Consider the following 14,998-nt stretch of genomic DNA (forward strand, 5'->3'; position numbering starts at 1 on the left):
TTTTCAAGAATAGTAATAGCCAGTAGGGTGGTATAGAGTTTGAGAGAAATTGTGAAATAATGAAATTATACTTTCTCAATTTATGTTGAATTTAAAAGTGTAAATAAGCAAATCAGCAAATGTCATTACTTATTCATCTCACTTTTTGCTCTGCACAATCCCATATTTGTCATCAAAACAATATGTTGTCCCAGTAAACATCAGTAACATTTCAGAGCCCATAAACTTTTACTACCTCTGCAGTACCCATCTACATAACACAAATCCCCCAAACCACACGTTTTCTTCCTCCTACATTTCCCTGCAACGTGGGAATTTTCTGCAGTTTTCTCCTTTGTTTTCAAAGCCTGTGACTGCAGGGATGGCTGCTTTTCCTCTCCTAATGTCCCTCTGCTGATCACTGGCTTCTTCAGCTGATGTTCTTCTGTGGCTTCTTTCACAGTTATCCATCTGGAATATTTACTACTTTGAGTTGTCCAAAGTCATGACATTGAAAATGTGACAAAAATACTGCTTTCTTTCTAATCCTCAAAGAAGACAGAGAATTTCATTCTGTTGTGTCAGAAACGGGGACGTTGCTCCTTCTCCCTGAAGTCAGTTCTGTAATTCCTCCACAACCCTGTAATTTCTCAGTCTTTGGAGCAACACTATTTTGGTGACAAGGATTACAGTTGCCTACGGCAAAAACCAAAGCTTTTTGTTTTTCTGTTGACATTTTAGTCAAAGACCTCAAACAACCTCATATGGGTCTACCTAAATGATTCTCCATTCCTTCGGCACCACTGCAAGTGTTTTACATCTATATCAAAAAATCTATCCCAATAACTCTCAGTCAAAAATTAAAAGAAATAAAACTTTAATGCTTACTAATAGTAAAACTTGAGAAGAGAAAGAAGGAAAAATAAGAAGGGAATGCAACAGGAGCAACGTTTGTATTTTTACTATACAAAATTTATATATGTATTTGTATAAAAATTTGTATTTTTACTATATAAGCAGTAAAAGTACAAATAGGTCTCATGTTTATCATCTCATACAAATAGACACCATGAAGGAAATGGAAAGCTATAGACCTAACTACATTAAATGGATCATAGCGTGACTCACATGATAGCCTCAGTTTAGACAACTCATTGTGCACAGACACAAATACACACACTAATAGTAAGCCATTTTTCCTTAAACAATATGTTGATTTAGGTAAGGAAGTATTGAACATGACTATTTCACACCTAGAGATGTATATTTTTGCACTTTTATTTTTTAATGAGCCTCTCTGTTTTATTAATTTCCTCTGTGATGTTTGTTGAAGGGATTCTTAATATAGTTAGCTATTATGTTTTTATTCATAGAAAAAGTCAATCTTTTTATACATGCTTTTAGATAATGCAGAATAAAGATCAGAGTGATCAAAATCTGGTTCTGAATGGAAGAACAAAAGCTTAGACGAACTTGTAGAAAATTTAAATTAGTCACTTGAGTAAATTTTTCTACTTCTTTTTCTTTTGAAAGAAACATATAACAAAGAATTACATTCCGAATTATTATTATTAATTATAAGAAGAATATTAAGGAGGGTAAGGAAAATGCTCCCAGAAGGAGGAGTGATTTTTAGTTTTGCACAAGGTAGAAAGTATAACTCTTTGATAAGTTTATATTTGACAAAGATTTGACAAATGTGAGGACATGAGTTGGATATCTGTGAAAGACTATCTCAGGTAGAGGGAAAAACAAGAGCAAATAACTTCTGAGAATAAAATTATTTGGTGTTTTCTAATATGGGCAAGTACAGGATATCACTCAAGGTAAGTGAAGAGGACTCCAAGATTTCTGGATTGATCTGGAAGGATTTAGTTGTCATTAACTCGGTTGAGAAAAGAATGTAGGTGAAACAGGTTTGGGAATGAGTGGTTGAGCAACAGTAAATATCTGGACATACTAAGTGTAAAATATGAGATGGGTATTAATGAAAATGTCAAGTAGAGAGATATATAAGGTTGGAGTTCAGAAGACAGGTCAGAACTGGAGATACACATTTGTAAGTTATCAGTTAGTCTGAATGAAATCACAAAAGGAGGGCACACAGAGAGAAAACAGAAGACCAGGCTTTGAGCATTTGGGAACTTCCAAAATAAGAATAGGAGGAGGAAACAGCAAAGAAATTAGTATTGAGAAAGACGGACATGGGCGGCTAAAGGAAAACCAAGATTCTATGCTACTGAAGAGAAAAGAAGAGAGAATGCTGCATCCTTCTGAATAGTGCAAATATGTCAAGTCAAATAAGGCCTAAAAAGTGAGTTGAACAAAGTGGAAGTGAGATGGAATAGAGTTTCAAACCAAATTGTAGTTAAGTTCACAAGAGGAATTGAAGACAATGCTAACAGACAATTTTTTTTTTATGATCTTTTTATCTTGTGTAAAGAACAGCAAAGAAATGGGCCTGTGGCTCATGAGGTACATAGAATCAGAATAAGCTTGTTTGTGTATTTGATTGTTTCAAATGAAAGGCATAATAGTGCGTTGAAATGCTATTTCAACAGACAGTTTAAGACATAGGGACCTAGATGATCTAGGGAAGAAACAGATGATCTAGAAGACTGATGCTCTCTCAAATAGGTGGAAAACGGTAGGATCCGGCTGCATTACATAAGAGTGGAGATTTCTCATTTACGGTTCTAGGCAGAAAATTATGCAAGTGCAGTTGCTGATAGGAGCATAGATGTAGTCTATTAAAGAATGAGACTAGGACCTTGGGCACTAGAGCATTGGTGACCTTTTCTTATATTATTACCTCAACATCCTTTTATTATACAGGATACCATTGATATATGCAATGTCAGATTCAAGAAGACATGGAGCTTATACAATTCTTGTGACAATTTGTCTATGACAAATGTAGGTCAATTTCTGACCACTCTAGTTGTGATTACAACTTTATAGTCAGTAAAATAATTAGAGTTCTTCTTGCCAGTATTTTTCTGTCCTACAATACTAATGAATGAATTCACTGAACAACACAAAATGTACTTAATCTAAGATTAATATATTTTTATTCATTTCATTGACAGAGCTAATATCTATATAAGACAAAATATGCTGGGAATGATTCTAAATGCTATACAAATACTCTATTACAATATATGACAATGAAAACTGTTGGGTATTCACTAGCATTAGTTTTAGATTAGGAAATTAAAGTGACTGATCTTTTTTTTCTTTGTATTTTGAGTGTTCTGTGTTCTGCCCTTATTTGCTGAAATTTTGAATTTTGAGAATCGGAAATGAAAATCCTACTAGCTTCAATGTAAATTAATCTTTTTCTCTTACCATTCTTTATTAAGCAAAATGGCTATTTTCTTCCTCACATATTTTTAGTGCTACAAAAGATTAGGGGAAGATTGAAAAATATTTTTGTTTGGCTTAGTCAGGAGAAAATGTCTTCCCATATAAGTAAATGTTTAATCTCAGAAAAATCTAAATCATTGTTTTGATTTCAAAGAATACCATCACTGAATCTTATCTGGCCATATGGCTTCCATTAGGTAAAGAGGAACAAAACAAACAAATACAAATTTATATTCACTTTTTCCAATATGCCTTTCTTCTTGCCTCTTTAACTTCATTTTACTTTATTTTTAAAGATACTATAATATAATATACAAATGCTAAATAAAAATAAATTTATGCCAATTTTGCAAAAATATGATTGGATTTAAATAATTATTTAATGAACTGTCCCACTAAACATGAACTAACAAGAGAATAATGGTAAAATAAAAATCTTTATACATCAAGCTATTGATTCTCATAGATTTTTAGAAATAACATAGTGTATACAAATAGGTTTACATTTAATATGTATAAAACTTTATATGTTATTATTTTTAATATATCTTTCTTATTGCCTCTTAAATTTTATTATAAACATTTCAATATCTATGCTATTTCCAGAGTAATGATTATGCTTATACAGTATATTCAAATCAACATAGAAAACAAAAAATAAGAGGTAAAATGCTTTAACATGAATATAATTACATAAAATTGTCCCTGGAAGATATTTATTTTGTTTATAATATTAACAAGGTTATTAATGTGAAATTCTTTAGTATAATTTGACATTTCTTAACCTGGAAGAGAACACCTGGGGGACAGAATGCAAGCAAGCTGTTTTTAATATTCTTATGTTTGATATCTATCACAAGACAAACAGTAAGACTACCTGGATAATAATTAGAAACATATATTATTTCTGCATAATTCTCATTTATAGAGTTCAGTTTAGTTAATATGAGCATGATTTTGATACAGATAAGATAACCTGGTAAATGCTTAAAATAACGAGAATCACTTGTTTTCTTAGAAAAATTCCAAAACTAATGGTCATTAAATAAAACACTCTGATAAACTGCATGGGATGTTTTCCGGGGTGGAGTTTTGAGAGCCATGGCTTGACTAAGGGTAAATGAAACTAGTTCACAATGAAAGCATAGGAACTGAATAGAACTAAGGATTACTTTCTAAATCTGGTTGATGTTAACAGTGGTTATGAGAAATTTGTAAAGGAAACTGCATTTTTGCACCCCAACTGAGGAACACAGAAATAAGGAAACTGGGGTAGAGAAAACTGGATCCAGACGAAAAAATGAAAAGATCAGCAAAACACACCAAGGGTGAAATTCAGTGCAGCGTTTGCATCTATTTGACCTTGTCTTTGTGTGCATGTGTATCTGTGTGTTTGAAGAAAGGGAGTATCGCCTATAAAATGTGCCTTAAAAAAACCTCAGAACACAACTCTAGCTAGTTGGTTTTGGAGATGGGTCCTGCAATTGTGCATGTCTATCTTTTTGTCTAGGTGTCAGGAAGGAAATTTGTCTGCCATGAAAATTACCCTATTAAAAAAAAAAAAAAAACTGAAAAAATCATAAAACAATGCTTGTGCTAATTTTCGTGTAAGGAGTAAGGAAAGGATCCAGTTTCAGCTTTCTACTTATGGTTAGCCAATTTTCCCAGCACCATTTATTAAATAGGGAATCCTTTCCCCATTTCTTGTTTTTCTCAGGTTTGTCAAAGATCAGATGGCTGTGGATGTGTGGTATTATTTCTGAGGACTCTGTTCTGTTCCATTGGTCTATATCTCTGTTTTGGTACCAGTACCATGCTGTTTTGGTTACTGTAGCCTTGTAGTATAGTTTGAAGTCAGGTAGCGTGATGCCTCCAGCTTTGTTCTTTTGACTTAGGATTGTCTTGGCAATGCGGTCTCTTTTTTGGTTCCATATGAACTTTAAAGCAGTTTTTTCCAATTCTGTGAAGAAATTCATTGGTAGCTTGATGGGGATGGCATTGAATCTGTAAATTACCTTGGGCAGTATGGCCATTTTCACGATATTGATTCTTCCTATCCATGAGCATGATATGTTCTTCCATTTGTTTGTGTCCTCTTTTATTTCACTGAGCAGTGGTTTGTAGTTCTCCTTGAAGAGGTCCTTTACATCCCTTGTAAGTTGGATTCCTAGATATTTTATTCTCTTTGAAGCAATTGTGAATAGAAGTTCATTCATGATTTGGCTCTCTGTTTGTCTGTTACTGGTGTATAAGAATGCTTGTGATTTTTGCACATTAATTTTGTATCCTGAGACTTTGCTGAAGTTGCTTATCAGCTTAAGGAGATTAGAGGCTTAAATGTTAGACCTAATACCATAAAAACCCTAGAAGAAAACCTAGGTAATACCATTCAGGATATAGGCATGGGCAAGGACTTCATGTCTAAAACACCAAAAGCAATGGTAACAAAAGCCAAAATTGATAAATGGGATCTAATTAAAGAGCTTCTCCACTGCAAAAGAAACTACCATCAGAGTGAACAGGCAACCTACAGAATGGGAGAAAATTTTTGCAATCTACTCATCTGACAAAGGGCTAATATCCAGAACCTACAAAGAACTCAAACAAATTTACAAGAAAAAAACAAACAACCCCATCAAAAAGTGGGCAAAGGATATGAACAGACATTCCTCAGAAGAAAACATGCATACAGCCAACAGACACATGAAAAAATGCTCATCATCACTGGCCATCAGAGAAATGCAAGTCAAAACCACAATGAGAAACCATCTCACACCAGTTAGAATGGCGATCATTAAAAAGTCAGGAAACAACAGGTGCTGGAGAGGATGTGGAGAAATAGGAACACTTTTACACTGTTGGTGGGATTGTAAACTAGTTCAACCATTATGGAAAACAGTATGGCGATTCCTCAAGGATCTAGAACTAGATGTACCATATGACCCAGCCATCCCATTACTGGGTATATACCCAAAGGATTATAAATCATGCTGCTATAAAGACACAAGCACACGTATGTTTATTGTGGCACTATTCACAATAGCAAAGACTTGGAATCAACCCAAATGTCCATCAGTGACAGACTGGATTAAGAAAATATGGCACATATACACCATGGAATACTATGCAGCCATAAAAAAGGATGAGTTTGTGTCCTTTGTAGGGACATGGATGCAGCTGGAAAGCATCATTCTTAGCAAACTATCACAAGAACAGAAAACCAAACACCGCATGTTCTCACTCATAGGTGGGAACTGAACAATGAGATCACCTGGACTTGGGAAAGGGAACATCACACACTGGGGCCTATCATGGCAAGGGGCGAAGGGGGAGGGATTGCATTGGGAGTTATACCTGATGTAACCGACGAGTTGATGGGTGCTGACGAGTTGATGGATGCAGCACACCAATATGGCACAACTATACATATGTAGCAAACCTGCACGTTATGCACATGTACCCTAGAACTTAAAGTATAATAATAATAAAAAAAATAGAATAAAATCTGTATCACGTCACCATTTTATTTCATAAATTAAAATATATAACCATAGAATTTACACTTTTTACAGTAATGCACACAAGTAAAAAGATTTCCATCAAATACATTAAGATAATTTCTTATGGTGCAATAGAGAAATGGAAGCAGTGAATAAGAATAAAGTAGAGTACATGTGGATAAATGAAATGTTAGGAGTTTGTGCAGACCAATGTTAACATGCCATATACTGCCTATGATTGTCTGAATCTGAGGTCTAAAACCACATAAAAAATAATAAAAGATAACAAGGTGAATGGGAAGTTAAACAATGTCAGTTCTGTGAATTACAGGATTTTTTTGTAGGAGAAATAACACCCACAAAAAATTGATATATGATTTTTACAATATGTCTTGAGATTTGAGATAGAAGAAGGCTGACTCGTTTCTGTTTTGCAAGAGGAATTTATTGTATTCATTTCCCATTGTAAATATACATAGTCATACATTATTCATATTAGCAATTTATCTTTTAAGTGTGTAGGTGAATCTGAGAAAATTGATTGAATATTTGTGGGGAAATCTTTAGAACTACTTGAGAAAAGCATAGGACTCAAAAACCCTCAAATATTTCAGAAGTTCTTATTTGATTACCAACGTTTGCTATTAAATTTCAAGGATTGCTCTCTGTCTGCCTAATTTAACATAGAATAGATGTTCCTGGGCTGATTTGTGTTCCATGATTATACTTATTATAGTAAATCTAATGATATTTTCCACTGAAAATTTATATAGTTGACTCTCTGTAACCTCAGGTTTTGCATATGCGAATTCAACCAACCACGGATGAAAAGTATTTGAAAAAAAATTTAAAAATACAAACAAGAAGTACTGGATAACAATTATTTACGTAGGATTTACATTGTATTAAGTATTATAAGTATTCTAAAGATGATTTATATTAAAGTACATGAGAGGATGTGAATAAGCTAGATACAAATACCATGACAATTTCTGTAAAGGACTTGAGTATCCATAGATCTTGGTAGAAAGGTGCCCTGAAACCAATCCCCACTCCCCCAAATATTAAGATATGACTGTGATTTAAGATGTTTTAAGATTTAATTTATTCCATATATACTTCCAGTTTTCACCATGCTATTAATTTTTTTCTTTCTATAAAGCTGGATATTCTCTTGAGATTTCTGCCTTGACTTATGTGTTATTTAGAAGTACGTTATTTAATCTCTACGTATTTTGTGATTTTCCAGCTGTTTTTCTGTTTTAATTTTTAGTTCAATTGCATCGTGAACTGAGGGCAAAAATTGTAAGATTTCTATTGTTAAAAAATGTATTAAGGTTTTCTAATGGCCTGGAATATGGTTTATCTTGGTAAATGTTTCATGTGAACTTGAGAAGGATGTATGTTATGCTGTTGTTGCCTAAAATGTTTATATATGTCGATTATGTCAATTTGATTGATTGTGTTGTTGTTTTGAAGTATGTTTTTAGAGACTTATTTCCTGCTGGATCTGTTCAAAGATAGAAAGATATTAAAGTCTCCAATTATAATACTGGATTCATCTATTTTTTCTGGTGTTCTAATCACTTTTTGCCCTATATATTTTGATGGTCTATTGTTAGGCACATACACCTTAAGGATTGTTACATGCTCAGGAAGAATTGACTCCTTTAACATTATTTTGGCCTACTTTATGTCTGACAACATTCCTTGCTTTGAAATTACTCTGCCTGAAGTTATTATTGCTAATCTCACTTTCTTTTGCTTAGTGTTAGCATGGCATATATTTCTCCATTCATTTATCTTTAACCTATTGGTGTCTTTATCTTTAAAGCGTTTCCTGTAGACAACATAGAGTAATTGAATCTTGTTTTTTTTTTTGATCCAGTCTTAAAAATATGCATCTTTTAAGTAGTGCATTTAGACCATTGATATTTAAGGATATAGGTGGAATAATATCTAACAATTTTTTTTACTGTTTTCTATTTGTTTTTATTTTTCTTTGTTCCTTTCTGGTCTTCCACTCTTTGTCTGCCTTTTGTGCTTTTAAGTGACCATTTTATAACATTCCATTTTCTCTTCTTTTTAAATATATTAATTGTACTCATTTCCTAGTCAATTTTTTGGTGGTTCACCTAGAATTTTTAATATACATCTATAACTAATTCAACCTACTCTCAGATAACACTGCATCACTTCACAGGTACGGCCAGTAATACAAATAACAAAGTAACAAAATAACCAAACATTTATAATTTCTCTCTTCTGTCACCTGTATCATTGTTGATATTTATTTCACCTATACAAAAGCACAAACACACTCAGACACACACACACACACACACACACACACGCAGATAACGTCATCGCTGAAACAAAACTCCAGGAAGCTCAGAGAACTTCAGTTATATACATATATACAATGCCATATATTTTAAAACATGTATGTAGGCATATATAGTTGATTCACGAACAATAGGGTTTGAGTGACACTGACCCTCCATATGGTAGAATATTTGTAAATAACTTTTGACGGTTAAAAATTAACTACAAATAGCCTACTGTTGATTGGAACCCTTGCCAAAAACAAAAAACATGAATTAACATGTATTTTGTATGTTTTGTGTATTGTATGTTGTATTCTTACAACAAATTAAGGTAGACCAAAGGAAATGTTATTAAGAAATGTATAAGAAGGATAAAATATATTTACTATTCATTAAATGGAGGTGGATCATCATAAAGGTTTTCATCCTCATTGTGTTCACACTGATGAGGCTTAGGGAGAAGAGGAAGAGAAGAGATTGGTATTACTGTTTTATGGGTGGCAGAAGTGAAAGAAAATATGCATATAAATTGACCTGTCTTGTTCAGACTGATGTTGCATAAGATTAAACTATATATGCATATATATTTGAATGCATTGAGAACACCGAGCATATAAATGTGTATATATGCATACACAATGAAACACATTGTTTCTATTTTTTTTAGAAAACTATCTGTTAGATCAATTAAGAATAAGGACAACAAAAACTTCTATTTTATATTTAATCATTCCTTCTCAGGTGCTCTTTTTAAAACGTACATCTCAATTTCTGACACATTTTTTTTTCCTTCTCTCTAAGTACTTTCTTTTAACACTGCTTGCAAGACAGATCAACTGGTAATAAATACTTTCATTCTCTTTTTTTTTTTTTTTGAGATGGAGTCTCTCTTTATTGCTAGGCTGGAGTGCAGTGGCATGATATCGGCCCACTGCAACCTCTATCTCTTGGGTTCAAGCGATTTTCCTGTCTCAGCCTCCCAAGTAGCTGGGACTACAGGCGTACACCACCATGCCCAGCTAATTTTTGTATATTTAGTAGGGCCGAGGTTTCACCATGTTGGCCAGGATGGTCTCGATCTCTTGACCTCATGATCTGCCCACCTCGGCCTCCCAATGTGCTTGGATTACAGGTCTGAAATAAATACTTTCAATTTTTATTCGTCTTAGAAAGTCTTCATTTCCCCTTCAGTTTTGAAGAATAATTTCATAAAGTACTGAATTCTAGATTGGTGGTTTTTTGTCATTGTTGTTCTCTGTTTCTCAATAATTTAAATATTTCACTTCACTGTCATCTTTCTTGCAATGTTTTTGTATTTAATTTTTATTTTTGCTCCTCTATAGGTAATTTTTTCTCCTGTAGCTTCTTTTGGAATTTTTGCTTCATCTTTCATTTTTTGTAATATCAAATTGATATGTCTATTTGTAGTTTTCTGGCATTTATCTAGCATGGTGTTCTCGGAGCTCACTGAATCTGTCGTTTGATATCTGGCATTAATTTTGGAAAATTCTCAGTAATTTTATTGCTTCAAATATTTCACCTGTTTTTTTTTCCTCTTCCTTCTCCTTTTAGCATTCTAAATACAGGTGTTCCTTGGTTTTTAATAAAGTTATGTCCCACAACTTTTAATAAACTATGTTCTAGTTATGGCAGAACAATATTCAATTGTTTTAAGGCAATATTCCATCTCACGTAACTTATTTATTGGCATGCTTATGTTTGTGTAAAAATATGATGCTACTCAATGTTTCATTATTTATTAGAAATCATGTGAAACAACTTAAGTTTCTATCTAAAGAGTGCTGGAAGGGAATTACTTCTTGGATGATTTGGTATGTATCTTAAATAATTTGATCCTCCATTTATGTGATAAGAACACTGAAAAAAATAGTCAAAATAAACTTTTTCCATACTCTTTAAATTGGTAAAAGGCTTACAAAAATCTGAGGAGCATTTATTCAAAGTAAAACACAAGCTTCTTGGCATTTTAACTTACATTATTCTTTTTATACTATCCCAGTTTCTTGGGAGCTTTGAAAATCAACAGGTAGCACAATAAACAGGAGACTCTGAAAACCAGCAGCTTAATGGCCACTGAAAAGTTCAAAGTGGATTTGAATTTTCCCCAAAGCACCACTCTAGATAGCTGTAACTATATAAATAGGTGAAACAGAGAGAATATTTTTAGTCTGTGAATCTATTCTGTATGGCATATAATAGTAGATATATGACACTATACATTTGTCAAAGCCCACAGAATAATAGGAAAACAAAGGTTAACTTTAATGTGTGAAACATTTTAAGAAATACATTATGAAGTTGGGGGATCCTTGGATGGAATTCAGACTGTCACAAAATAACTTAATTATAATATGTGAGACAATTTCATGGAAGGGATAGGGAAAATGTTTTGGCCTACATTCTTTTGAAAAGGAGTGGACATTATAAGAGTAGACACAAAAGAATCAGTAAACAAGCAGAGTTTGTTTGGCAATGTTGTTATTCATGAGATTAAGTTAACAACCCTGAAGCCACTATAATTGAATACTGGACCTGAACAAGTAAGTGAGTGAATGGCAGAAGCTGACTCCTGGGGGCTAGATGTCTCACTGTTGGAGTGAAAGGTTACAGACAGAGTCAGGGAGGCTAGCATCAACCATGTGATACCATGTTAAACACACACACATGCACGTACACAAACACACACACACACACACACACACTTTCAAGCTGTATTTGCTGAGAAGGTCTGGAAGCAATGACACCTCAATAGCAATAAGCCGATCTTGTTTTTAAAAAAACTATCACCCCATTAAAAAACACAGGTATCCTTGGCAAAAAGCAGATTCCATGATTGGGCTAGGGAATATATAAGGTGAGCCTGGAGTATCCTATGTGCCAGAGGGTAAGGATGTGGTCAAAATGCACCGTGGTGGAGATACGTCAAAGGGACACAGGATCCAATTAAGAAACCTCCCAATGGACAAAGCTGGACGAATTTGAGCAACATAATTAATAAATATTGAATTATACATAAAAGCAATATTTATGACTCCATTCTGGTAGAAATTATTGAATACGTTAGTAAATAAGGGAGACTAGAGAAAACACCCAATCAGAAGTATTTGAAATAATTTGTGTAGCTATCTCTACCTAAAGAAGGTGGAATGTAACTCTTCACTCCTTATGTGTATGGTGCACATGCTGAGTTTCTCCACAATAATATAGTTTGGAAAGGGTGGAAAATGAATAACTCTGCAGTAAAGATCCTGACAAATACTATCTTAGTCAACATCAACAGTCTTAAGTCACATTGATAGTATGTAGCCTTGTCAATAAGATAATGAGAAAGTTTATTTAACTCTGTGTGTTTCTTCCTATTGAAAACCTACAACTCCAGTCTAGCAGGACTGGAGTCCTTCTAGTCTAGAAGGACATCAGTAAAACCTCAATTGAGAGGTTGTCTATAAAATATCTGACTAGTACTCCTTAAAACTGTCAAAGTCTTCCAAAACTAGGAAAGTCTGAGAAATTGTCACAATCAAAAGGATGCTAAGGAGATGCAATTATTAAAGATAGTTTTATCCTGGAATGGGTCTTAGAACAGAGAAAAAGATACTAAGTTAAAAACTAAGGATATCTGTATAACATATGGACATTAGCTAATAATAATGCATCAATATTAATTTATTAGTTATTTCAAATGTGTCACAATAGTATCAAATCTTAACAAGATAGAAAAGTTGATGCATGCTGTGAAGAAACTCTATATAGTGTTTGTAAGTTTCCTTCAAATGGAAAACAATTTCAAAAGAAAAAATGCATTTAAAATATCACAAAACACAAAGAAAAAATATATAAATTATAAAAAAATACAAAAATGATTAGATAATACATATAGTGAAATAGATATGGATTTAAATAAAGGTTTAAAATGAGAATATACAAAGGTGAAAATAGAACAGGGGAATTAATCACATAATTAAAGAAGAAAATAATGGTAACAAACACAAGACAGATTGTTTTGAAAGGCGGTGGTGTGAGGAATGTTTCTCTATCACTTTACCACATTAAAGAAAGAAATCTGTTATCTTTGAGCTGTGGGGAGTATTCTGACCCCTGCACTGTAAATTGTGTATACCATACTCGCTTTTTTATTGTCTTTCCATGAAATGAAGTTGAAAAACTGGTTTTCCCTTTGCAGGTTGCACACAGTTTTGTTTATGCATTTCCCTAAAATAAATTGTAGATGCCAGAACACAAACCATAGAAGGCAATACAATTTTAGAATGTAACATATGGAGGTATATTTAGCCTCTTTCAGAAGTCAGTGGATTGAAAGTCTTTTTATTTTAAACTTTACGTTCATTAAGGTGCCTTGTTTTTGACTTTGTCCATTAACATCTAACCATATGCCTTTGCGATAACTAGATTGTGAAAAGGTAACAAGTGTTGTTGTAACAACAATCCATTGTTTCAGGTGCTTGCAGTTGTCTTAAAAATTAAAGTTTTTTTTTTCCCAAAAAAAAATAATAAAAGAAAGAAAGAAATCTAACAACTACACATAGCCTACTGCCATTTTTGAATTTTCAGCATTAAGAAAACTGTACATGCATTCAAACAAAACAAAAACAACAACAACAACAAAAAAAACTCTGTGAAACTAGTAGTATCTTTAGAGTTAGAGAAAAAAAATAGTAATTAGTACACTTTCACCAAATCAAGATATTGTTCATACACAAAAATAACAAGAAAACACTTTTCTGCATGCACAAACTCTGGTAGCATTCCAGAGGGAGTCTTCCGTATAATTTCTACATAATCAATCACAGTCATGACCGATTTATCAATATTATAGCTAATAATATTTGAATGTTTATGATACACAAGTCATTTCCTAAGCTATGTAATGCATCATTTTGTTTAAGCTGACCATTCCATTTTTTTATCATCTGTGTTTCATCGAAGAGTATAATGAGGCTCAGATAGTTTAGTAACAAACACCAAATCATAAATGATTGAATTATTATAGTGGCCTGTATTTAATAATGCAGACATCCAGAAATAATAAAAAGTTGAATATTTCTAAAAATTGAAATAATCTCTACAGATCTGTAATACATTATATTAGGATGTTGACAACGCCTGATGATATGATTCTGAAATATTGCCAACATAGAAATAATGTAGAGTTTTCTTTTAATTTGGGGGGACAAATTTTCATTGCTAAAAGAAACGTTTCAACATTGTTTTTCTTCACATTTCTCATATTATTTGTGTACATTAATGGTTACTGAGGAATATAATCTATGTGCTGGGTTTTCTGCATGGACTCCATCCAATCTCACCTTCTATCTCATTTCATTGAGAATGCTGGAAGATTAGAGACTACTACATACTGGAAGAGGCCACTATAGCTCAAACTCTCTTGAATCCAGAAACTTCACTTAAAACATATCATGCACATTTTTGAGACTTGGAAGTGATGTCAGAGGCCACCTGTCTGGAGTGGCCATTGTTAAGGTGCCCGCTGCAGCGGGTAAGGCACGGTGGGGGGCTACGCACTCCATGGAGCCGCCAGGAGCCAGGAACAGGTAGGAGCCCTGCTCCCTTATGCGTTGGTGGGGTGGGAGCCCTCCCCTCCCAGGTGTGGCTGCAGCCACCCAGTCGCAGCTCTGTACCGGGCATCCCTACAGTCTTGCTCCTGAAGGGGTAGCCTGCCCCTCCACACCTGTGGGCGTTTCTGGTTAGGTGGAACGAGAGACTTGAGAAATGAGACACAGAGACAAAGTATAGAGAAAGAAAAAGTGGGCCCAGGGGACCGGC

This window comes from Theropithecus gelada, chromosome 17 (genome assembly GCF_003255815.1).
Source record: "Theropithecus gelada isolate Dixy chromosome 17, Tgel_1.0, whole genome shotgun sequence".
Lineage (NCBI taxonomy): Eukaryota > Metazoa > Chordata > Mammalia > Primates > Cercopithecidae > Theropithecus > Theropithecus gelada.